At 34.0% G+C, this 24,106-nt stretch overlaps 2 long non-coding RNA genes across 2 annotated transcripts; one reads left to right on the top strand and one right to left on the bottom strand.

Moving 5' to 3' along the window:
• Positions 1-1,387: 1,387 nt before the first annotated feature.
• Positions 1,388-21,857, top strand: LOC308650008. Its single transcript, XR_014022215.1, has 3 exons — positions 1,388-1,589; positions 4,057-4,124; positions 21,620-21,857. It is a non-coding gene; the product is annotated as an uncharacterized lncRNA (long non-coding RNA).
• Positions 21,858-21,990: 133 nt separating this feature from the next.
• LOC308650006 lies at positions 21,991-23,756 on the bottom strand. Its single transcript, XR_014022210.1, has 2 exons — positions 22,214-23,756; positions 21,991-22,174 (listed from the first exon to the last, which is right to left on the bottom strand). It is a non-coding gene; the product is annotated as an uncharacterized lncRNA (long non-coding RNA).
• Between the last annotated feature and the right edge of the window lie 350 nt (positions 23,757-24,106).

The following is a 24,106-nucleotide window of genomic DNA, read 5'->3' on the forward strand; positions in this document are numbered from 1 at the left end:
GCTTAGGGTATTGCCTGCAGTGGGATGGAGGGCGGAGCTTGAATGGGAAGAACAAGTCTCCTCATCCTGCTTCAAGGGGAGAAGCTTTTCTTTCCTCTTTTAATATGTTAAGTTTCAGTCTGAGATTTCATTTTTAAAAGGGGCCTCTTAATAAATGTTTGAAAAGCATTTATATAGTCCAAAGCAGATGAGAGAATTAGCTCAAGAATGTAAGATTTACAGAAGATCAGAGAGAGCTGACTGGTGGTGAAGCTCAGATGAGATGCTGGTCTTCTGACATCTGGTCCAGAATTTTTATGCCTAAAATACAGAAATTTATTAATAAAATGTGGGCACCCAACCACACCAGAGTTAAACTGACATAGCTGCTCTTAGGTGCACATGTGACTGTAAGAGCATCAATATAAACTTCAAATTTCTAACATCCATTTAGCTTATATTTTAGAATAGTGCTAAATATATTAATACCCTATTTCTGAGCCCAGTAATTAAGATGCTAATGTTAGTATTTTTCCATTGTTTAAAAAGCAACATTTTTATTAGAAAGATATTTATGATGTGACATAAAGAACAGGACATCAAGTTAGGAAATGATTCAAATAGCACCCTGCAACCAAAGAAATAGCTTTGGGTCCTCACCTCACCTTGACAGAACTCAAGTTTCTTAGCTTTTGGTGAAGTTAGTCTGTACAATTTATGAGGTTTCTTTAGCTTGGAAAATCTCAATTTGATTTTCCAAGTGAATTCTGTTTATCATTACATCAAAGAATAAAATATATAACTATTCATCTGTATCTCTCTGTGTGATTTATGTATGCATTAGCATATGCCTGCTAATGAGTGAAATCTTGGGCTTCTCATTTTATAGTTCTAGTTTATGTTTTCCCACTTTTTAGACTAAACAGTTACTTATATACAGTAAATTCACATCTTAAGTATATGGTTCTGTGAATTTCAACAGACAGTTTTGTTATCATAAATATCAACATATGTAACAGTTCTATCATTCCCAAAAATTCCCTGTGGCCCTGTATAGTTGACCACATCACATTTCTTTTCCCGGGCAACTGTTGCTCTGTTTTCTGTCACTGAGTTACACCACTGGAAGGTTTTGTATTTTAAATCTTGAGCCTGCTTATTTTCTTTCTTTTTTTTTTCTAGGATTCTGAAGGTTGAATAATATACACTGAGCCAAACCTGATAGTTGCCTTATATAAGTTATCTTATTTAATTTTAATATCACCTTTATAATGCAAGTGGCCCTGAGCCAATTTTATTTATGAGAAAACTGAGACTCATAATAAGAAGCCGTTTTTTAGGTTCATGCAGCTAGTTAATGAGGGAGCTCAGCATCTTAATGTCCATTGCACTATTGGTCCTGGTTCAACCCAATTCCCTGATTTCTTTTATGTAAGACAAAATAAATTTCTACTTGTTAGAGCCTCTGTTAGCTTTAATTTTCTATTAAGTGAAATCATTTTCTATTAAATGTAGCCTCATTTCTTTGGAGTTCTACTTTTTGCATCACCCTCTTCTCAGAACCTGAACTACTGACCTCTACCATGAGAGATCATAGATTGTGCCCACAGGTAATGGTGTATTCTCAAATTCACACTTTTAAAAAATTCATGCAAACTCTTTTCAATTAGTTCCAAACCCAGAGGACAGAAATGATATTTATCAGAGAATTTGGAGACCCTAAAGTTCAACATTCATGTGGATTTCAAATTTACCAATGACAGCCTGTTCTTCAATTCAACTTGTGCTACATAGGATTTTCAAAAACTACTTAGTCCTGCTTTAGTACTCACATCAAAGATCCATTTTACACCATACTCACATTTACAACAGTAGATTTGCTTTATAAATTCAACTCTGAAGTACACACATAAAAAGACAGTCTATTTCAATCATAAATGCAAGGTCCAGAGGCCAAGTCTGCATATATTTTATGGAAGATATTGGAAAAGCACAATTAATGCATCAACCACTAGGTAAATAGTACCTAAGGAAGCTACTTGTATGAATACCTTAAAAATTAAGGAAAAGTGTCAATTTTTAAATGTTAGAACCACTAACTTGGGAAGGAAAAATAATGTTATCTGATATTATTAGATGATAACATTATTTATCTTATGGAAATAGAGAGGAGGTCATACTATGCATATTTCTGAGAAATGGATTTCTCTGCTTTTAGTATAGAAAAAAATTGTATTTTTTTGTGTGTGTGATCAGTAGCTTTGTTTTTAGCTTATAACCTTTTCGACTGTTGAACCTGGTTATATTTTCCTCTTTCTTTGACTCCTAAAACTTGGGGACATATTTATGAAACCCTTTTAGAAAGTCTGTATCAATCTATGACATACATTTCTTGTGCTAACATCATTCCAGAGGCCAGCTTTTCTTCCTCGATCTTATTTTCCTTTTTCTTCTTTGAAGTTTTTATAAATCTTTAATGTTTTTAAATATAGATATTACTGAACTGTTTCTGATGCCAATTTGGAACAATGTCAGTTCCAATTTAATTAACTAGTACATTATGCTAATACTTGGCATGTTTAATTATCCATTAAGACACAAATATAATACAATTATTAATATGGAGTGAGAATGATAATTATATTACCTTCTTATCTCTGAGATAAGTAAGCATAGGGCATTGCAATTAATCAGGTTTATTATTTTAAATATGTTTGTAAAGACTTTGGGCAAAAGATGCATAAATTCTGCTTAACTCAGAGAAAAATAAAGACATAAGAAAGAAATAATGCCAAAGGTTCAAAAAATCAGAAACCTGATATTATGCATTTACTTCAAACTAACACATTAGTTGTTCATCAACAGGATGAAAGTTAATCAGCTTTATTATTTTAAAAGCATAGATATACTTAACTATAGCCATATCAATGTGCTTTGGTTGGCTCAATTTCTTATTTTAGATGAACTCAAATTAAGAGCCAATACATCTGCTATAATATTAGTGTGGATATATGAATCTATATAACAATATTTTAAATAGAATAAAATAACAAATCAAAATTCTTAGTTTGGGGAGAGTTTTCACTGATAATACAGAAGAAAAAAGAAGGAAAATATTTAACATTTTTTTAGAATTATTTGCCTTTATTAGGTCCCTAAGCAATTTTACTCCAAATCTTTCTAATTTATGTAAAGACTTTCAATATCATTAGATAGTTTAACTGGAATGCTAATTTTTAAATGCCTCTTCTTTCCAAAAGGCATTTGGTTTAAATAAATATCATCACCCTAAGTATGATGAATTTTCATAATTTCCAAGAACAGTTCACAGTATGCGACATTTTAAATCCTTTGTGTTTTTAAATGTAGATAATACTGAACTGTGTCTGATACTATTTTTGGAGCCAGAATCCAAACCTAAAATGGGCACGATTTTGTCTCTGAGAATCAAATTAATGATAGAAAAAGGGAAAGAGAGGCTCACTTTCTGAATATTATGCTAAACATATTCATAAACTATCATATAAATTATCTGGGCTTAGGGGCTATTCAGGGATTTCTGTAAAAAGTGCCTGAAAATAATTATGGTGAGAATTAAAATCTACTAAGTCCCTCCTTCTATGTGTCTCAGAAACTATACTAGACACTTTTTTTAAATTATTTCATTTATTACTCAAAATGGACTTGGAGCTACTTTTACTACTACCACCATTTTACACATGAGGAAATCAAAGTGCAGAGAAAAAGCAATTTACTCAAGTTATACAGCTAGCAAGTCATTGGGCCAGAATCCAACCCTAAAACTGACACATGGGCTGGAATTCTCTACGACTAGTTATGCTGGTATCCCATGAATAAATGAGATGTTCATAAGTGGAATCACACCACCAGCTAAGACCTATCTCACCAGCCAACAACAACTGCAAGCCAAGGTACTTCTAAATAATCCCAGGATTCTATCCTTCAGAAAACCATTCTCTCTGTTTTTGTTTAGCTAACATGTAGTGGACATTTTGTAATCCTTTACCTATCCTCTTATCTTCCCCTACTTAAATAGTTTCTGATTTAAATTTACAGATTCATGTGACTCTGATGAAGCTGATGCCACCTTCATAATCAAGAATGGAACGCAGGACATAAGATCAGTCTGTTCAATGCATTGCTATCTTTTGATCATAAGATTGGCACAAAGAGGATCAAGTGACAAAATCAGAAAGACTCAGGAGTTATAGTCAGAATATGGAATGTAGACTCTTTTTCATATTAGATATGAACAAGAACATGAACTGGCATGCATTTAGTAATCTTACAGATAATGGTAACACCACAGAATGCAGAGCTAAGAAATGGGAAGAAACTGAGGCATTTAATAGTCCACTGGCACAAACTTCATCTGTCATTGATTTTTCAGTTATGTGAACAAAACAATTTTGTATATTGTTTAAATAAGTTTGTTAGGTTTCTATTATTACAACTGAATTCACCTGAATTAATATATAGGGAATTGGACCTGTAAGGTGGCTAGGTCTCAGAAGGATATTTAAAGAATTGAGATATATAACATATCTCAAATTTGCCAAGGACTGGCAAGATTACAATGTTTTCTACATCATTGACTCCCTCAGTGCAGTCAGCTGCCTATAAAACTATTTTTAAAGCTAAATTTCTTATTGTCTTCTATCTTGCAAAGGATATTTCCATATCTTATAGCATTCTCACCTCATAACAATGCTATGAGATAGGTATTATTCCAGCTTTATAGATAAAAAAGCTGAGGTGATTTTCCCAAGATAATAAATCTATCAAATATCTGAGAATAAGGATTTAAAACCAAATCTTCTGAATCAAATCCTTTTTTATTTCTGCTACCCCAAGCAAAACTGGATTTCACCTACACATAAAACTGAATGATGGACCTTAGTTCTCTAAGGTAACTGGAAACCATGGCAGGTGCCATCATTGTATCAGCACTTTGTAATGTTTCCTGGGAACACAACACATAAATGATGCTTTTAAAAGAAACATGTACTGAAATCTCTATCCTACCTTTAATACCTACTAAAAGCCTTAGATCCTACCCTTGAATGACCTAAGTGGACCCTGTCTGGTTTCATCCACAGTTATACTCTCACCAGTGGATTCTTCACACACATAAAAGCCTCTTTGACAATCCGTGTTTTTGCTAGTCCCTTCCATAAAATAGAAATATCTCAAATTTCCAAATAAGAATGATACTAACAATTTTAAAATAACATTTTATGCACATCAAAATGAATGATATAGGTATTATTACAATGATTGAGATGTAGGGAAGGAGATGAAGGTTTACAGAAAGTAAATGAGTTTCCCAAGGTCACCCAATATGTCAGAATCTAAAGACTGTGCTTTTAAATCTCTCTACTATAATTACACACTTTGTTATTATTGCCCAAGCAATAATTCATTAGAACTTTGTCCTACAAGAACTGGCATTCTTTTCTCTCACTGCCTAGATCAGCATTCTTATTGTAAGATCACACTAACTAGTTTCTACTGTTCTTATTCTCTGCCAAACCAAAATTTACTTTTTTTCCTCATGACTATGATGAGATTTGTAACAGGTGATAATAGATAATTACATTAATTAGCCACCACTAATGGGTAGAAATGTATTGTGCAACAACTTTAAAGAACATATTTTTACAAATATACATAGATGTTACAACACATTAACACATTAATTATAAAGTTATTATGGGACATAATACATGCTAGAAAATTAAATATGTTAGTGGGGCTGGAGGCAATAGGAGTCAGGAAAAGGCCAGTATTTTAAGTAAACTGCATTCTGGTGTTTGTAAAAACTGTGGCATGAGCCTTTATGTAAGTCAGTTCTAGCTATTGCCCATTCATCACTAGTTATAATAATAACTCAAGTAGAATTGTAAAGACAAAAAAACTTTAGCTTAACGTGCCTTCCCCCCAAAAATATAAAGTATTGTCATAGGATTTGCATGGGCCTAATCTAAGAGCTCAGTTGTCTGCCTGCACTTCATTACACCACATACCTGCAAAAAATAAACAACTTTGTGATCTTTTACAGGTTTACTGATTTTGTGAGAAAGTAAGCAGGTTTAAGTGAAAGATATTTCTAAGATTAAATATTTAGAATTAATGGTCTGTAAAATCTCAAGTTCTATACTATAGAATGATATTGCAAATCACTTTTTAGGTTTCTTCTGGTTTGCAAAATTTTTATTCAGTCCATAATATTTTAGTGTTCTGTCCCTATATCCTAAAAACATTTTGACCCCTCAGAGGCAATCTCTTCATTTCTGTTACAGCTTTTCAAATTACTAAGCTGAGAACATATCTTGTAGCTATGGGACATAGATCCCCAGGAAAATGGAAGAAAAGCAAAATTCATTCCATTTAATTTTAGTGTAATGCTTTAGTCATTTTCGGCCTGTAGCCTTGATTTTCAATGGCTTTTTAATGAGATTTGTATCCTTGCCCATTCTTTTTGCTAAAGCTTATTTTTATGAAAATGCTAGTAATGCTAGTATTCAGCAGGCCATTCCTGTAGATAGACACAGCGTCACCAAGAAGGGACACTGTCTAATCCTTGAAGTAGAGGACAGTTTCCATCAATAGATGACTTATACCCAGATCAAATTCAGGCAAAAGGTGCTGAAAGAGTTCCAGAAAGCCTAATTTTAGACATCACAATAGGCATGATGCTATTGTTTGCAAATTCTGAAAATTATTCTGTATAGTTGGGCAGTTTTACAAGTCAAAATACCCTTCAAAAATTCACTGTGAAATATATGCCTTCTTGTACACTCCACTGAACTGAATCTTAGGATTTGCTGAGGTCTTAACCATTCTATAAGACTTGTTTAAAACCTATGACATCAAGTTTGTCCAGAGGATTTAAACTCTTAAGAGTCAGGGAAGCATAATTTTCAGACAGAGATCAAGCAATAAAACTGGCACTCTGTATCATTCAAAAAGACAGTCAGGTATTATATTTGATAATGCCTCTAAGGTTACTTGGATTTATTTGGAGCCATCTCTATCATGTCCAGGACTTGTTTCAAAAAGTGTGAATTATTTACCTGCTTGCTCTAAGGTGTTCAGAAACCTGTTCTTAAAATGTCTTCTTTCCCTAAAACCTAGTAATACCTTTTGATTCTTGAAATTTTTATTAGACCATGGACAAGGAGAGATATTTTGAGGGAAATAGATGTCTAAGCCATGGTTTAATACTGACAGTGCTGCCTCCCACTTCTCTCAACCCCATTTCTCTCCCCACCACTGCTACCATCCTCATCCAAGTGACCAGGATTGTTCATTCATACTTTGCAGTATTTTTATAACTGAACCCCTTTATTCTAATTACATCCACTTTTCACTCTGAAAGTGAATTTAAGATAAGAGTTGTGTCACATTGTGTATGCTCTCTGTGAAGGCATTTCCCTAGCTTTTCATTTTCCTTAGGATAAGGTAAGAATAAACCTGAATACATAATGAAGCCTAAGAGGGTCAAGCTCTGCCTACATTCCATCATCGATTTCTCTTGCTTTTCTGATCTTTCTGCTCCCCATATTCACTATGTTCTTTTTCCTACAGGACTTTGAAATACTGATCTAAACTATTATCAACACTTTCACCCCATTTCTAGAATCCCTGCAACACCTATTGACTCACTTCCACTCATCCCACAAAGTCAGCTTTAACTCTGCCTCCCCAGAGTCTTTCCATGACCACTGTCCTCATCAAATCCTTGTGATCCATTCTCATTGTACCTTGCACCTCACCTTTCATAATATTCTTAACAGTTGAAATGATTTATTATCTTTATTTCTTGCTATTCTGTAAGTTTTGTGACATGAGGGACTGTACTTATACCATTCTGAGCAGCATGTATTCCCAATGCTTAGCACATAAGGAATATAATAGCTTTTGAAGGAATAAATGAAGGTGATATAACTCTTTGATTTCTACCAAGAAAACTTGCCAAATCCCAACTTGAGTGTCTACTCACTTGTCAGTGTTCTCAGGCAGACTCAAATTTTATTGAATTCGAAAGTCTCAATATCCCATTTTTAAGAGAAAATAAAATGCAAAAATCAAGAGTATTTTGAAGTCAGTTATGTGCTCTTCCTAGAGAAAAATGCATCCAAATACCTGTGAATATTTATTCTTATGAATGTGTGCTTATTGCTTATAAGAATAGTTATAAAAAGTAAAATCATGTCTCTGTGCACACGTGTGCACATACATACACACACATAGAGGTAGTTAAAAATGCCTGCATGTTAAAAGCATATAGGTTACCAATCCTGACTTGTCTCACTTGAAGTTTGAGATGGACTTAATGAACTTTCTTGCTTCGAATATGAAAAGGGATGAAAAGTAACTTTACAGTAGAGAAATCTGAAAGACACTATATTACTTCAGCCTTGTGGTCAATGACAGTGTCAATAGTGACAAAGAAAAAAGAAACAGCAGACTCAAAATGCAGTCACTCAAACTAATCTTCCAAACCACAAAACTGAAACCTAAACTGTTAATCTGCGAAATCTGATTTTTCAAGAAATGAGAGAGATTTAACTTTCTTAGAATCAGAAGAGAGATGATAACCAAACCCCATTAAGACAAGATTTCATTGACATCCCTAAAAGGAAAATAATCTTGAAACAACCAATTCACTATTTGATGATCCTTTCTGCTTTCTCCTGTAGGTAAAATTAACCCACTCTTTCTCGCTCATTGGAACTCCTTTCTGTTTTGTACACTGGATGTTATTCCATTGATGAATCACTACTAAAAAACAATTAGATCTTTGAAACTAAAATTGTTGATATTTTGTTCTGTAACAATATTGATCTCATACTTATAGTGTGTTTTGCCTGATGTAACATAGATTGTCATTTCACCTCTGTGGTCTTTTCACCCAAAAGCCTTTAATCCCTGTCTAATCATGAGAAAATAACAGAAAGCCCTAAATTGAGGGACATTCTCCAAAATCCCTGATCATGTCACTCAAAACTATGAAGCTCATGAAAAATAAGGAAATATTTCACAGACCTAAAGATAATCAGGAGATATAATGAAGTGCAATTTCTATCCAAGTGTAAATTCTGGAATAGAAGAAAGGCATTCATAGGAAAACTAGTTAAATGTGAAAAAAAATCTTGAGTTTAGTTAATGGAGTTTTTTAATGTATTAATGTTGGTTTCTTAGTTGTGACAAATACAGCATGATTAAAATAAAATATTAAGAATAGGGGAAACTAAATAATAAACATATGATGGTTCTCTATACTACTTTTGTTACTTTTCTGCAAAATAAATTTATTCCAAAGTTAAAAGCTTAGTAAAATCAATTTTGAAAATACAAAGAAATTATTAATCGTAAAGATAATTAAGCAAAATAAAATGCAGCTAATTATAGTTTCATTTCATCTTCATTTAATCAAAATATTGAAGATTTTATTAAAGTATAAAATGTTCTGCCATATTACCTACATTATGAATTATTAATTTGGTTGTTACTTTTGAAGAAGGATCTACATATTCCTGACAGCTCTGGAGAAGCAGTAACTTCAGGTTTAGTTCATAAGCAAAAGGATGAATCAGTAAATATTGTCCATATGTGACTAGGTAACCTGACTTTTAGAGAATTCATCAACATGATCAGACTTACAGGGACACCTCATCACTTACCTATCGAATATTCTACATCATATCCTGCTATTGTAAAAGAAGCATGCTGTAGAATCTGCTCCATCTCTTAATTATATAAAACAAAGTCTGTTCACACTACTAATAGTCAGGACTACCTAACTACAGAGGCCAAACATCTGCTCTGTTGTACTGCCTGCTTATTAAGCCAAAAAGGATTTAGGGCCACTTGTCCACGTAGATAGGAATGACGAAATTCTAGTAGCAATTCTTCTAAAAAAAGAGAAAAAAAGTTCAAACAAAGCCAAGAAGACAATAATAAATGAAAGTTATTTATTCATTTTTTTCAAACGCCTTTACTTACAGTCTATGAGCTACCTAAGCCATGGAAATATCTGGCTTTAAATATTCTGTGTTTTTTTTTTTTTTTTGATGCTGCTCTTTTAAAAAGAAAACAACAACAACAACAAAAGAATTGTTTGAAACAACTTCAAAACCACAAAGAAAATGTGTTTCAATTTAAAGGTCTGTGTCAATTTAATTTTGGTAACCAAATGGCAAGCCTGAATTAGAACTCAGAGTTCTGGACTTCTTGTTCAGTGCTCTTGTCCTTGGGGGACTTCTAGAACTCACAGAAACAGTAACAGTCATACAAGCACAGCTAAGGAAAAGGAGTTCATTTAGAAAGGCTTATCAAAGAAGAAAATGTCCTTTATTTTCATCAACTCAGGATTCTAGCAAACTTTTCTGCCAGCTTACATGTTTTTACCATTATTATTCCTTTCAATTGAACTTATTGCATCTCCCATCAGTAAAACCTCTGAGCAAGTCTACAGGGTTGTGAAATCAAGACCAATTCCTGCTGCTAAAGTTTACAATTTAAAAAAAAAATGCCACAAAGGCCTAGGATTTATCTATTACAAAAACCTCAAGTGAAGGGTTCATTTCAGAAAAAGAAGAAATGGTCATGGGAAGGAGATAAGTATAAGGTCTAAACTATTAAAACCATAGGTTTCTTTTCCAGAATACTATTGACAGATACTCAGGATCATACTTTTGCAGAAGTGCATTATGCCTTTTGGAAGAAAATGCTGTAATCTTCAGCTCACTGAATTTTTCAAGGCAAGGTCTGAATCTCAGAGCTTCCATAATCATGGATAACATGGACCATTAGAAATGACAAGGTCCCTAGGAGTCTGGTCTTCTATTTTCTATTTACATACCCAAAGAGACCTGTCCAAGTCACTTTCCATGCTGCAAAACTTAGAAGTGTTACTGAAGGGATGCTTCTTCTAGAAACATTTCTGGTAAGTTTAAAGAAACAGATAAATATGCAGCTAGCAATGGGTGTGTAGCAAACATCATCTGTCCACAGAATCTGTCCACAAAATCCATATACACTGACCTACCCAATTCATTGCCATATTCAAATGGAAAACTGTTTGTAGATTTCTTTGCACAGAGCTGACTACACAATGAAAACTCAGTAAATCTTGGCTACTATTTGATTACTGTTAGTTTTTCATGATGCCTGCTCTTACATTAATGTTTGAAAGAACATCTTCATAAAATCACAGGTAGAAACAATTAAACTTGATCTATCAGTTTGTAGGTGAAACTAACACATGCCAAAGATTTATTTTGCTATTTATTAAAGAAATAAAAGAATATAAGAAGATTTCACAACTGTTCTTCCTGATTCATTTCAGTGTTTAACAATGCTGTCAGGAAATATTTCAATTATTCTAACCTAACTAGCTCATATTGCTGTTTATTTCCTCATGTTCTGGCTTGAATGCAGATAGAAAACAGATGGTCACTATCCTTTGCATAATCCTAATAATAGTGTTTTGTAGGTTCAAAGATTCACTAAATCTTTCCTTGATTATTTTTTCATTACAACAAATAAGTTTAGTTCATTAAACACGACCAGTAGCACTATGTTTCAATATAACAAACAAGAGCTAAATATGAAGGAAAAACATATCCATCATTATTAATATGAACAAAATATTCTCAAATTTGGCTGTTTTGAGCAAACATACATTATACAACAGAAACATAGCAAATAATTTATTTGCAGATTATTTTTGAAAAGCTTTCTGTGAACTAAACACAAAATAAAATTAAGAATTTCCTTTTAGTGTGTGTCTCCCAGAATTTTTATAAGTGCAAATTGCTTACTAAATGTATTTTAACTAATATATAAAAACTTTAAAAGTGTACATATTAATGAGCTGCAGTGTGATGTTTCAGTACAGGTATACATAGTGTAATGTTTAAATCAGGTTGAACATATTTACCATTTCATTTGTTAAATAACATGAAAACATTTAAAATCCTTTCTTCTAGCTTTTGAAAATACACAGTACATTATTCTATAGTTGTCCTCAGTACCCCACGGAGATGGTTCCAGGACTTCCTGCAGATACCAATATTTTCAGATGGTCAAGTAGCTTATGTAAAGTGGATATTTGCATATAAATTACACACAACTTATCATACACTCTAAATCATATCTAGATTATTATAATACTAAATATGATATAAATACTATATAATAGTTGTTATTCTTTGTTATCGAGGAAATAATGACCCAAAAATCTGCAATATTTCTGTATAGAACATTTCTTTTCAAACATTTTGATCTAAAGGTGGTTGAGTCTACAGATGTGGAACTCACAGATAGATAACACACATATGGAGAACCAACTCTAGTAGAATAACTTCTGCAGAAAGGCAAATTGATAGGATATTTTAAAATTCATGTTCAGCTTAGAACTGAATGGTTTTAAAATCCATTTACCTAGGCTAATATATACAGAACAAGTTATAGAGAATTGAACCTTCTAAAAACAAAAAAAAAATTGAATAAAAAATGCATATCATCAAAGAAGCCTTGATAAAATTGATAAGAAAAGTAAACATTTGTTAATTCTGACAAGATGTAGGAGTATGTCAAGGACTGAGTAGACGAAATCAGAAAAATGTACAATAGTTAGAGCATGTTTGAATACATTCCAAAAGTGAAAGAAAGCTTTCTGGTGTCAAAAGGACAATTTGTTTATCTGCATCTTCAAAGATTAAATTTTGTCATTTTGGTTTTTCTGTCATTTTATTGTGTTTCTCTGTTTACTGTGTGCTTATTTTTTACTAAATTTGTTGCTGACAGTCATTCTCTCAAGCATGCCTTCTATCTTTTTGGTGCTTACAAAAACTTCTAGCAACTGTTAAGCTTAAAAAAAAAAACTGTTCCATTATTAAAATCAAATTCTACCACTGTTAACCAATTCTTTATTTTAAAAATTACTAGAATTTAATCTATAATGTGTGAATGGCTTTTTGTCTCTCTCATGCTCTGAGATGAAGTGTTTGTTTTACAAACCTGATCTAATTTTCATAGGCATGAACAAACCTATACACAGGACTGAGAGTCATATATTTTCCTAAACTGTTTTTCTACAGATTTTTGTTCATCCAAATTCAACATGCATGTTCCTAGGAAATAGTCTCAATTTTTAGTATATTCATTTTCAGGAAAACTTAATCCACTCATTTATCTCTATGCAGTGAATCATAGTACAAAATAACACAAAAAGCAATTTTTAGTTTATTTAAATGACAGTGAACTAAATTTCTATAAAAAAATGTATTTTCTCCATCTATATATGTCCATCTTACATGTGTATGAGATTTGTAATAGATGTGCCATGTCCATAATATAATATAACTTGCCTACTTCTTTTTTCTAATTCATGTATATTCTGCTCTTCAACTTATTTTATAGTCACACTTCATAAAAGTAGAGCTTCTATTTATCTGTTCAAATAGGTAAACTATGTATACATAAAAATCTTATTTTATTTTAAAGATTTTAAAATAAACATTAAGGAACTTTTCTTTTAACTCTAAAATTGTCCTAGACTCTTCAACTGAATGTTTTCATGACTTTCATATTTCTTTAGTTTAAATAGGATGGTTATACATTTTAAAAATATTTTGCAGTTAGTAGTTTATAACTCTTTAAAATTTGAAATTAGTTGTTTAAGCTGCCTGTCCCCTGAAAAACTATATATTCCTTGGGCATGGAAATCATATGTCTCTCTTGTTCCTTAGTACATTGTTTACATGAAATAGGCACTGGACTATTTATTGAATGAAAGAATTAGTTAATGGAATTCAAGTTTCCTACTTGCTATTAAAATTGAGAAATATATCTTGTGGCTCTAAGAAATGGCCCATAGAATGTTTGATTGTTGTTACTAAACCCAATTCCTTTGGATCATGGATACTCATTATTTTCAGCTCTGTTATTGACCACAATGCTGGTAGAAATAAAGTGAAGGTATCTTTCTCTGGTTCATTAAACACTTTTATAAAACAGAGAAACTGACTATCCTAATAGTCTCTTTTATTTAAAACAATTAAAAATGGTTAAATGGAAGTTCTATAAAACAAAATTATTCCATTTACAATGCTACTATAAGATGATTTTTCAGTGTTAATCATATCCCTAGAGATGTTTTATAAAAACACTACTTCACTAAGTCAACAGAAAGCAGATGTTTCTTTTGTCCTTATATATCAGAATTGTAAAAGCATCCAACAATATCAATTGTGTTCACTTTATGGTCATTGTGTCCATGACAGTATAAAGTTAATTGTAGGGTAAATCCCTGGAGCTCATTAGCTTTCATCTTCCTTTTAGGAACAATTATGTAAAGAAATGAGTTTCCACAAATAAGTGCTTTGGATTCATTTCATCTCTAATTTGGCCTCAGTAAACATAAATATTTACTTGAATGTGCCAATTTTGAATACTGTGTCCTGTTTTCAAAAAATATATATATTTATTTATTGGATTCTGGTCCTCTGAAATTTTTTTAAAAATAAAATAAAAACAGACATCAGAAACCTGCATGCTATAGCAATGCCAAAACTTATCTAAATAGTATTCCTAGAACAACGTCTGGAGGATCAGATCCATAAAAAGTTTCTCTCTGTTTCTTTAAAGTAAAACCATGCTGGGAAATTTCCCAGTGTTTAGGGCCTGGAGAGCTAATGTTCTAATTCTTTTAAAATGTATTAATTGAAACATCCTTTTTCATCAATACCAATTATTCAATCCAAAGAATGGTATTCAAAACAAGAAGTTATCTTAATAATATCCATCTGAATATTTCTATGTATTTAACCTAAAAATATGAAGCAACCAAGATATTTAAGTAAACTTACTCAAAGGACAATAGGAGTATGTATGACTTTTTTCTTTGACAACTCTAATAAAGCCTTCAGGAGCAAGGCAACCCGTGCCATCAGTGGCTTCAATTTGTCTAAAACACAGCAAAGGGCTTCACTGGTCTCTCTGGTGAATGATTTGACAAAATAAAACTTTCGATTCGAACCATATTACATGGTATATTAGGCAGAAAATGCCAGAAGCAGAAGGCAATCATTGGATTCGAGATCCGTGAAGCAAATTTACTGGAACTGTTAGTAAATTTGCTGGATCATTGCTTTTGGAATTCTACATATATCACGCAGGTCACTGTATTTAGGAAAAAGTGTGTAACTGCCTGTATGACAGAAATGTCAAAGAATAACAGAATGCTCTTGAATATGACTTTTGTTGAGAATGTCCTGAGTTTAGTTCAGCGTTTTCTTTAAGATCCGGGCAAATACAATTCAATCCCTATTCAAATAAAAGGCATGGAATAGGTTTTCAAAACCAATAATAGAAAATTGCTTTTGGAAAGCCAATAGAAAATACACCTCCATTTGTGTACCGCCACCACAGATTGTGGTCCTACATCTTATTTCAGTCTGTTCTCCAGGCGAGTGTACAGTAAGAGCAAAGTGCTCAATAACAGAAAGTTGCTGCCATCTACCGGTGTCAGGGTAGTTTAGCCTAAATATTTAAACATCTTTCTGAAATCAAAGAACAAAGAACTCCCAGAGTAAACAGATTTAATGCATCAGTCTACATTCCCTAAAAGAGAGAATTCCTGGTTTCTTATAATCTTCCAAATAATATCAGGTTTCTGCACATCAGTCAGAGATTATATTTTAAAGTAGGATACACATAACTTTTTAAAGAGTATATTGAAACATAGATTTTAGTAAATTAGTTTTTTATATCAAGTAATACCTAAATAGTAAAAAATATCTGATGACCTTATCTATGTTTCCACAGCAGTCTTAAATATTATCTAATTTTAAATATATAACCATGTAATTAATAACCTATAATTTACTATTAATTACAGTGTAGCAAAATGATTAGCAACTCAGAATCTGATTTCAGAGGAATCATTTTCAAATTCTGGCCACACCACACGCTGGTGGTATGACATTGAACAAGTAACTTGACATCAAGATGCTTCGGTTTTTTCATCATTAGAATGGAGAGAATACACATTGCATAAGAGTATTGTGTGGCTTAAGTAAGAATACATCAGGGAGCTAATAACTTAGCTCATTGAGTTAGCCTTATAATAATAAATGTCATCATTGTAAAATTCAAACATGCCAAATTAAAGAATGACATTTTATTATACCTGTGTATGTAAATTTTCATGTAGATATATGCATATAATTATGTACGTGTGTATATGTATACATATACTCAAGTATTGTATATTCACATATGTCAATCTTGTAGAAAAAAAAAAAAAAAAAAGAAAGTACTTATCCCAATGATGCACAAACCTGAGTGAGCATTGGAATCACTTTAGGAATTCTTAAAAATCATATATACTACAACTTTACTCCCAGAGATTGTGATGTTAATGACTATTTTTTTTCACACCCTAAATGAGTCAAATGTGTGACCAAAGCTGAAACCAATGTTATGTATTCAGTTGTATATTAATTATATAACAAAACTAATATATGCATGAATTATTTCAACTATAGGCAAGAGTTTGAAATTTATTATGATATTCATCAACTATAGGACTTTTATTATGCCTTCAGATTCCCTTCCAAATACATCTCTGTTAAAACATTCATAAAATGGACCATGTCTTTAGTTGTCAGCAGACTTTACCAATGAATTTTTTTAAAAAACCATATTTATACTTACTAGCAACACCAGTATAGATTCTGTAATTGAAGTACAAATGAACATTTCCCTTGTTAGTTTATGATTTGAAAAACCTGGGAATTTTTGAACCTCATTTTTCAGAAAGTTACTCTGGCCAAATTTTGATTGAAATAGGAATAGGAACTAAAGCAAACTTGTATATTTGTAATCTGATAATATGCCAGATAAGAAAAGTATAAAGAAAAAAGTTATTATAGTCAAAGTGATCAGAATTTTACATTTATGTAAGTATATTTTGAATTTTTAAATCACTAGGTAATGTTTACAGAGATTGTGTCTTATCTTGATTAAGTGGTAAAGAGTCAATACAAATGTTTATTAATTTTAAAAATGCACTTAGATATATAGACAAGTCTCTATTAATTGCCTCACACCACAACAATTACTAAGAATGTAAAAGTTTTATTATGCATTCTAACTGCAATCTGAGTTAGTTCTAACAATTTTAGCATGGCTAAACAAATGCTCTCAATTAACAGTATGAATATGCAAACAGTGGCAAGTTAATATCTTTCTATAGCAACCTTAATTTTAAAATGGAAATCTTTAGCAAATGGTTTTCTACTTATAGAGCATTGCTCAGCTAAAATATATTGGCAGATTTTTAAAGTCTAAACAAATAATTTTCTGTTCGTTTCCATAGTATCTAACTTCATGTGGTCTATGTACTCTGGTTGACATATGATTCAAACAAGAAATTATAACAATGAAACTGTTTCACTCAAAGTAAAAGCATACAAAGAGGGGAGGAAGAATAGGCTTTTTAAATATAAGCAAACTATAAAACAAAGCATTTTATTATAATTACTTAACCAAATTTTATGTGAATTTAATGTACTAAACATACATTTGGTCACACATACAAGCAAGAGTTATAAGTACTATAAGTTGTCAGTACTAGAGATCAAGACTATATTATAAACTATTATAAGGTTATAATATAAACTAAAGGATAGAAATTTTCCCTGAATAATAATTTTAAAGACCTCTCTCTATTCTTTATAAGCTTATTGCCACAAAATAAAAAAAGATAAAATCATTAAGTACTTACTCAAAATGAGTAAGTCTTAAAAGCACTAAATGACTAATAAAACCATAATAAAAATGAAATAGTTACCAATTAACTGTCTCTGTATGTAAATCCAATGATGGAATAGATTAGATAGAATTATACTGGTGTTAAAATAATAGAGATTTAGGGATATGAAATGCTAAAGATTATCTACCCTGAATATCTCAATATTTTAAAGTTAAATTTGCTTTTTGAGAAATAACGATTGGCTGATAATTGACTAAATGTACTGGAAATTTATCATGTGCTAACTCTTCTATGTATTCTGAGCTTCCTTCTGAAGTAGCTAGTGCTATTTCTCAGCTTTTGAGAGGAGAGACACGAAAAACAAAGAGGTTAAATAACTTATTGCCCAGCCTGGCCAGATTCAAACCCAAGCAGCTGGCCTCAAACTTACACTGGCATTCACTAAAATGTACAGCAAACATAACCAAAGATATGCCCTTTTTCAATATTTAATTTTTAAAAATAGGTTTTAATTTCTTTAAGTCCTTTATAGTATTTTTTAAACAATTACACAAACCCAAGGTTTTGATACTTTTTCTCATTTTCCAAACTGAAAACCATGACTTTTGTCCAACTTTCCCATTTTAGAGATTCACACTTTTAAGAATATTTCTATTCACACTTTTAAGAATATGTTGAGTGATGAACCAAATACAATTTTTTTCTTTAGTGACATTTTCAAAAATAACTATGAAATTGAATAAAATATATTAAATTTGATAAAAGATGGGAAGATATCTGGCAATTCAAAAGGGAGAGACTACCTGAAGGCTTCCCAGTAGACGCAGAGCACTAAATGGAATTCTAAAGAATGAATTGAATTTAGATAAATGTATAATTAATGAAAAAGAGGTGCCAGGTTTAAGAGAATTATGAGAGCAAGGACAGAGATAAGTAGGTGCTTGATAAGCCAGAAAGGAGAGGAGTCCCAGTTGCCAGAAGCAAAAAGTACATAAATGTACATCAGTAGAAATATTGTTGAAAATAGATGAAGTAGGTTCTGAAAAACTAGGTGATTCTATAAATAAAGGTACTTGAGCTGGAGGAGAGTGATAAGACAGCATTGTACAAAATAGTTTGGTGTGTTAATAAGAACTGGAAAAAATGGAAGTGGAAATTGAGCACATTGAAGAAATTAACAGCATGTTATGCAAATAGAAATGACAATTTGAGGAAGAAATGAGATATAAGTGTTTCAGGTACACTGAGTCCTTGTATCAAGATGACTGAGAAGACAAAAATAAGGACATCCACAAAAATATTAAACCCAGATATGGAAAGTAGACCATAATTTCATCTTGAAATTAGACATCAGAATAATCATGGAAAGAGACATCTTTAAAATGTTGCATTGAAATTTGAGAGCAAATCCAGCTTTAAAGTCACAAATGCTGGTGCTGTTTACATGGTGATTACAGATTCTGTTAAAAGATCAGGTGCTGCTATGAACATCGATGTGGCAGTATCCCTGTAGCATGCTCTTTTAAGGTCTTCAGGGAATAGTCCAAGAAGGGCAATAGCAGGGTCAAATGGTGGTTCCATTCCCATCTTTCCCAGGAATCTCCAAACTGCTTTCCAAATTGGCCACACCAATTTGCAGTCCCACCAGCAATGTACAAGTGTACCCTTTTCTCCACAACCTCTCCAGCACTTGTTGTTGTTTGACTTCCTAGTGGCTGCCAATCTTACTGGAGTGAAATGGTATCTTAGGGTGGTTTTGATTTGCATTTCTCTGACTGCTAGAGATGGTGAGCATTTTTTCATGTACTTATTGATTGATTGTATATCCTCCTCTGAGAGGTGTCTGTTCAGGTCCTTTGCCCATTTGTTGACTAGGTTATTTGTTATCTTATTGTCTAATTTTGTGAGTTCTTTGTATACTCTGGATATTAGGGCTCTATCTGAAGTGTGAGGAGTAAAGATTTGTTCCCAGGATGTAGGCTCCCTGTTTACCTCTCTTATTGTTTCTCTTGCTGAGAAAAAACTTTTAAGTTTAATTAAGTCCCATTTGTTGATTCTTGTTGTTAACTCTTGTGCTATGGGTATCCTATTAAGGAATTTGGAGCCCGACCCCACAATCTGTAGATTGGATCCAACTTTTTCTTCTATCAGACGCAGAGTCTCTGGTTTGATATCAAGTTCCCTGATCCATTTTGAGTTAACTTTTGTGCATGGCGAGAGAAAGGGATTCAGACTGTGGAACCAACCCAGATGCCCCTCAGTAGATGAATGGATAAAAATAATGTGGCATCTATACACAATGGAGTACTATGCAGCAATAAAAAATGACAAAAAAAAATCATAGAATTTGCAGGGAAATGGACAGCACTAGAGCAGATTATGCTTAGTGAAGCTAGCCAATCCCTAAAAAAACAAGTGCCAAATGTCTTCTTTGATATAATGAGAGCAAATATGAACAGAGCAGGGAGGAAGAGTAGGAAGAAAAGAGTAACATTAATCAATGACATGAGATGGGAGGGAAAGGGAGAGATGAGGAAAATTGCATGGAAATGAAGGGAGACCCTCATTGCTATACAAAATTACATATAAGAGGCTGGGTGGGGAATGGGAAAATAAATAAGGAGGGAGATGGATTACAGTAGATGGGGTAGAGAGAGTAAAAGGGAGGGGAGGGGAGGGGGGATAGTGGGGGATAGGAAAGGGAGCAGAGTACAACAATTACCAATAGGGCATTATGTAAAATTGTGGATGTGTAACCGATGTGACTCTGCAATCTGCATTTGGGGTAAAATTGGGAGTTCATAACCCACTTCAGTCTAATGTATGAAGTATGATATGTCAAGTGCTTTGTAACATTGTGAACAACCAATAAAAAAAATTAAAAAAAAATTAAAAAAAAAGATCAGGTGCGAGTATATCAACACACATCAGCACACGTAATGTAGAGTGAGAAGAATAATGAATTCTAAAAGTCCCTGGAAAACATCAACAGTGAGAGGGACTAGGACAAAGAGAAGAAATTAAAAAGATAAAATTAGTCATCAAAGACAAAGGAAACTCAGACAAATTGCAATTATGAAATTACAAGTGAGGAGAGTTTAGAAAGAGAATGTACTGGACCATATCAAAATTTACATGTAGGTCAAAGGTAGGGATGCCTGAGGAAGTCCCTAGAATTAGCTAATTAACAGTTATTGACATACTTAAGGAAATGTTTGTGGTAAGCAGAACAAGATGTGCTTATCTACATCCTTGGAACTTGTGAATATTACCTCATATGACAAAGCAACTTTACAGATGTGATTTAATTAAGAATTTCAACATTCAAAAATGACCTTGAATTATCCTTAGTATAATCACAGTGTCCTCACAAGTGAAAGAGGAAGGCAGAAAAGAGAGGAGATTCGATGATGTAAACAAAGTTTGGAGTGTTGTGATTACTGGCTGGGGCATCAGCCAAGGAATGCAGGTCATCTCTAAAAGCTGGTAAGGCAAGGAAATAGTCTCATTCTTGGAACCTCCAAAAGGAACCAGTGCTGCCAAATCTTGATTTTAGCCCCACATGAACCATTTCAGACCTATGACCTGCAGGACTGTAAGATATTTATTATCTTAAATAAATAATCGGCTTTTAAACTCCTAATCTGTGGTAATTTGATACACTAGACATAAGAAACTGACATAACATTTCAGTTAAGGAGTAAAATAAGTTCTTACTCTTCACATGAATACTTGAAGAGTTGTGGAGTTAAGAACTCTGAGGTTAAATTTCAACTGTACAAGTTACTTAACTATTCATGTTTCAATTTCCTTCTCTAGAAATCAAAGTTAATAATCCTAGAGCCTAAACATGGATGTGCCACCTGAGGAACTTCCAGACCCGGGGGCCTAAACATGGACGCCTGAGGAACTTCCAGATCCTAGAGTCTCAACATGGACGTGCACCAAAGGAACTTCTGGATCCAGGGGCCTAAACATGCATGTGAACCTGAGGAACTTCTGGATGCTACAGTCTAAACATGGAGGACTGAGAACTTCCAGATCCAGGGGCTTAAACATGGACGTGCACCTGACGAACTTCCAGATCCTGGGGCTTAAACATGGGTGTGCGCCTGAGGAACTTCCAGATCCGGGGGCCTAAACATGGATGCCTGAAGCACTTCTGGATCCAGGGGCTTAAACATGGACATGCGCCTGAGGAACTTCTGGATGCTGCAACCTAAACATGGACGCCAGAGGCACTTCCGGATCTGAGGGCCCAAAGATGGACGTGCACCTGAGGAACTTCCTGATCCGGGGCCCTAAACATGAACTCCTGAGGAACTTCCGGATCCTAGAGTCTCAACATGGATGTGCAACTAAGGAACTTCCGGATCCGGGGGCCTAAACATGGACATCTGAGGAACTTCCGGATCTGGGGACCTAAACATGGACACAGAGGAACTTCCTGATCCGTCGGCCTAAACATGGATGTGTCCCTGGAACTTCTGGGTCCTTGTGCCTATAAAGGGCAGGGTGTGACTCTCAGAAGGGACATGGCCCATGAAGAGGAGCTGAGTATGGGGCCTGTTGGGGGGCAGACTGAACTGTTGCACCCTGAATGTAAATGTGACGGTGGCCTCACTTCCCGGCCTTCCCCTGGGTGTCAGTTCCTCCCCTTCCAGGCGGTGCCGGGGAGGAAGGGAGGAAGTGAGACCAGACGCGGAGGCCAGGCTCTGAGGAGGCACACGTCTTTCTCCTCACTTAGCCAGGTACCTGGCCTGGCTGGGGACAGGGTCGTCTTGTGACACTGGCTGCCTCCTGCATCCCTGCCCCACGTCCTCAGGGACCACAAGCAGAGACGGTCGTTGACATGATTCTGCCCTGGCCACTGACTCTCAGCCCCAGGGTCTGCCCAGGGAGAGCGCTGTCTCCCAGAGGGTCAGGGGGCCGCTGTGACCTGCTGCTCCTTACCCACCATCATCCTGGGCGAGCACAGGTCAGGACACCAGACGCTACTGAGAGTGACATCTCCTGGATGAGCAGCTGGGGACTTTGCCTCTGTCCCCAGGCCTTAGACACCAGATCCCTCCCAGAGACAGAAAATAACCTCACATTGCCCAAGACTTATTTTTAAGCTTTAGATTCTGAAGTTTTCCTGCTGCCATCTTCTTTGTGAAGCCAGTTTTTCAACAGAGACAATATTCCTGGGGTGTAGAGGGGGAATCAACATGAAGTCAATCAAACCAAGCTGAAACATCTGGTCCTCCAAGAGAAATCTGGATTGGAGGGAGAACAGCCATTCTCAACTGGCGAAATAGTGAAGATTCCTTGTCCTTATTTTGTGTAAGCAAAATAAATACTCTGATGTTAACTCATCAAATTATTTTTGATGACTCCTTGGCTCATAGGAAAACTGATTCTGTTTTATGGAATAAAGTGTTACCTGATTTTAAAATTTAAAATGAAGCCAATAAAAAATAGAGTCTTTTCCTTAAAAAAAAAAAAAAAGAAAGAAATCAAAGTTAATAATAGTGTCTACCCCACAGAGGAGTTGAGAGTATTTAATGAGATAATTCATGTAAAATAAGATAAGTATCACCCACATAGCAAGGGCCCAATCTGTGTTAATTATTGTTATGTATGTGACAACAGAGTGCCCTACACAGTGAGGAGATAGGACAATGAGAACTATAGAAAGCTGAGACCTCTGAAGTACAATGGTTTCAAGGTCACATGTCTACTTTGAACTGATCTAAGACATAATCTCAGTTATCTTGGCCCCTGGTCTAAAAATGTTTTCATACTGCATACCATTATTTGTGCTAGAGACTGCAAACTGTCTCCTTCACTTTAGTCATAGAAACCTTGCATTTTTTCTTGGCAAAGAGCCACACAATGAGACACTCCCTTTCACATCCTCCTTACTGGTAGACTTTCCCATGTGTCTACATTGTGATCAATGAGATGTGAATGAAATTGGAATATGCCACTTGGGGGCCAACTCTCAAAAGAAAGCTGTTGGGTCTCTACTTTCTCCTCCTTAAAGGTTAGTATAGGCAAGGTTTCGGGGAACCAGTTCCAGCCACATAAGAGAAAAGATATCATCCTAGGAGATCATGGGCAAACAAAAAATATGAACGGAAGCCACTCCTCATAACCTGACTGAACAAGCCTAGCCCCTGCCTGGAATTATCCACCTATCTCTGGATGATTATACGAGAGGCAATCAGCATCTTTTTTGTCTCAACCACTTAATCTATCTTCTCTCTGTATACTGTTCTTATAAGAAATTTAACAAAATGAAAAAGGAAAAGGAAGTATCAAAAAATAGGG

The sequence above is a fragment of the Spermophilus citellus genome, assembly GCF_964194105.1.
Source record: "Spermophilus citellus genome assembly, chromosome: 5".
Taxonomy (NCBI): domain Eukaryota; kingdom Metazoa; phylum Chordata; class Mammalia; order Rodentia; family Sciuridae; genus Spermophilus; species Spermophilus citellus.